This window comes from Mustelus asterias, chromosome 17, assembly GCF_964213995.1.
Source record: "Mustelus asterias chromosome 17, sMusAst1.hap1.1, whole genome shotgun sequence".
Taxonomy (NCBI): Eukaryota; Metazoa; Chordata; class Chondrichthyes; order Carcharhiniformes; family Triakidae; genus Mustelus; species Mustelus asterias.
This window is the reverse complement of record NC_135817.1, coordinates 79,627,644-79,630,785: the sequence shown is the minus strand read 5'-3', so window position 1 is coordinate 79,630,785 and position 3,142 is coordinate 79,627,644. Positions and strand designations below refer to the sequence as shown.

Genomic DNA, 3,142 nt, shown 5'->3' with positions numbered 1-3,142 from the left:
TGATGGTGGACTGACTGCTGTGGATGGGATGCCAATCAAGCCGCCTGCTTAGTCCTGGATGGTGTCGAGCTTCTTGAGTGTTGTTGGAGCTGCACCCATCCAGGCAAGTGGAGAGTATTCCATCACACTCCTGACTTGTGCATGTAGATGGTGGACAGGCTGTGGGGAGTCAGGAGGTGAGTTAACTCTCCGCAGGGTTCCTAACCACAGTATTCCTATGGCTGTTACTGAAAAATTGCCAGAAATTGGGTTTTGTCATGGATAACACTGTTGCTGTTTGCACAAATGGTGCTGCTACAACAGCCAATAGGAAAGGCACTGATCCAAGAACAAGACCTGTAAGCCCAGAGGTAATCGTGGCACATTGTATGTTGCATTTGCCACCTCTGACTTCAGGTAGCTGAGCTACACACTGTCCAGTGCAGCTGTGACAGGTGTGCATTTTGTGAAGCCCAGGTCGAAATTGCATCTGGTTTACAAAACTGTTCAACAGAGGGTACAGGACATGAAAAACTGTTTCCCACTGAAGTAAAAGTTGGTTATCTCCTGGCAGCATCCTAGAGAGTGTTCTTGAGCTTCATAAGGAAACATCAATCCATGGTGGCACAGTGGTTAGCACTGTTGCGTCACAGTGCCAGGGACCCGGGTTCGATTCCCATCTTGGGTCGCTGTCTGCGGAGTCTGCACGTTCTCCCTGTGTCTGCATGGGTTTCCTCCCACAGTCGGAAAGACGTGCTGGTTAGGCACATTGGCTATCTTCCCTCAGTGTACCCAAACAGGCACTGGAGTGTGGCGACTAGAGTATTTTCACAGTGACTTCATTGCAGTGTTAATGTAAGCTGCCTTGCGATACTAATAAATAAACATTAATCCTTCCATAGCTGAAAAATTCTCGGACTAATCGTGGATAGCAAAATTTGCAAGCCTCGCTGACTCTCTAAATCTGTTAAATATCTACCTCTACAAAGGGGTATATTCAACCAAACTTAATGACAATAGTACAACACAGAAGAAGGAAATTAAGATTTGGAAAACTAGACTGAGCAACGAAGTTTCTGATATGTTCCCATCACTGACCGAGTTTGTGCAAAGACAATGATAGTTCGTTGTGCATTTTGCCGTGTTGGCAGAGTACTGTGTTTATTTTGGAAATCTAAACACCAGATAAGAGCGAATAGGTTTGGAATCCATTGTCAACATTTGCTACATCGTCTTGTTGTCCAAGTTGACAAAGAGGCAGAGCTGCTACTAACTGAGCCACAGATGACGTGATTAAAATAGTTTTTAAAACAGTAGAGTATTTAAGCGATGAGAATTTTGAAATCTGCAATTAATAATCTGTTTGAATAGGGGTCCTTCAACCAGAGAGAGTTTGAACCATCGGCAGAACATCAAAATAGTTTGTATCATCACATACACTTCTCCTTTGGAATCAGCAGAAGGATTAGTAGGCTGGTTATCAACCTGTTTGGAGTACACCATCAATGCTCCTTTTATGGCCAACGAATCCTGGAGAGTGGCGCTTGAACCTGGAACTTCTGGCTCCGAGACAAGGCCCTACTTACTGAGCCGCAAAGCCTCCTGTCAAAATAGTAAACCTTCACTATCGCCCTATTTGGTACGGTGTAGATGCAAGTTGTGATTACATCTCATTCGCTGCAAAATAGCAATTAAACTTGGCATTATATCACTAAGATGAACATTACTGCTCATACTAAATATTAAATATAATTTCTAGGTTTATTTCTTTGCAGAAAGCTTTTCTGTGACACCCCACCCCAATTAAGGATTCCCAACTGAGTTGAGGAATGAGTTATAAGACAAGACTGAAATGGGATCTGTATTGACTGATGTCCTCAATTCTACTCAAATAACCTCCAATAGCTGAGGCATGTGAATGAGGTATGATCCCTTCACTGCAAGCTGAGCAGGAGAAGGCACTGGTAGTTTTAGCTCATCCACATAGAATATAGAGACAGGACTAGCCCATTCATCCCCTCAAGCCTTTCCTGCCACTCAATTTCAATCATGTCTGGTATCCATCTCCTTGTCTTGGTCCTGTAACCATTTGTTACCCAGTGAAAATCTATCAATGTCAGTTTTGAAATTTGACCCCTTTCTCTCCCTCAAAAACTATTTTTGTACGGGGTGAGGGGGTGAGATTTGCAGATTTCATAGAATCCCTGCAGTGCAGAAGGAAGCCATTCGGCCCATTTAGTCTGCACTGACCACAATCCCGCCCAGGCCCTATCCCCATAACCACACATAATCCCCCAACACTAAGGGTCAATTAAGCATAGCCAATCAACCTAACCCGCACATCTTTGGACAGTGGGAGGAAACCGGAACACCTGGAGGGAACCCCGCAGACACGGGGAGAATGTGCAAACTCCACACAGGCAGTGACCCAAGGCCAGAATTGAACCCGGGTCCTTGACGCTCTGAGGTAGCAGTGCTAACCACTCTGCCACCATGCTGCCAACAGGTAATGGCATTTGGCCAGTACAGGGATCGAACCCACTACCTTTGGCGTTTTTTAAAAAAAATCTTTACTCCATCCTTAAAGTTACAAAGCCAACGCTCAGAGTGGACGGGGCAAACCCAAATCCATTCCTTACTTGCTCCAAAAACCAAATTCAAAATCCAATTCAAGATCACTATAAGAAAGACAAACAATATCCAAGCTGATAAGATAAGGCGTTGCACCCCATCTTGGGCTTGGCCTGACACTTGATCTTAGCCAAAAGGCAGAGAAGCTATCTTGGCTTTTTTAGCATCACGCTCCAACCATCTGTGCTAGGGCGGCACGGTGGTCAGCACTGCTGCCTCATGGTGTCGGGGACCCAGGTTCAATTCCGGCCTTGGTTGACTGTGTGGAGTTTGCACATTCTCCCCGTGTCTGTGTGGGTTTCCTCCGGGTTCTCCGGTTTCCTCCCACAGTCCAAAGATGTGTGGGTTGGGTGGATTGGCCATGATAAATTGACCCTTCGTGCCAGGGGAATTAGCAAGGGTAAATATGTGGGGTTACGGGGTTAGGGCATGGGTGGGATTGTTGTTGGTGCAGGTTCGATGGGCCGAATGGCCTCCTTCTGCACTGTTGGGATTCCTATGATTCTAACCGACCAACTGCCTTCTACAGTCC

General features: G+C 45.8%; 1 pseudogene; it reads right to left on the bottom strand.

Moving 5' to 3' along the window:
• Nucleotides 1-2,544: 2,544 nt before the first annotated feature.
• LOC144506677 (U2 spliceosomal RNA) lies at nucleotides 2,545-2,760 on the bottom strand (annotated as a pseudogene).
• Nucleotides 2,761-3,142: the final 382 nt, after the last annotated feature.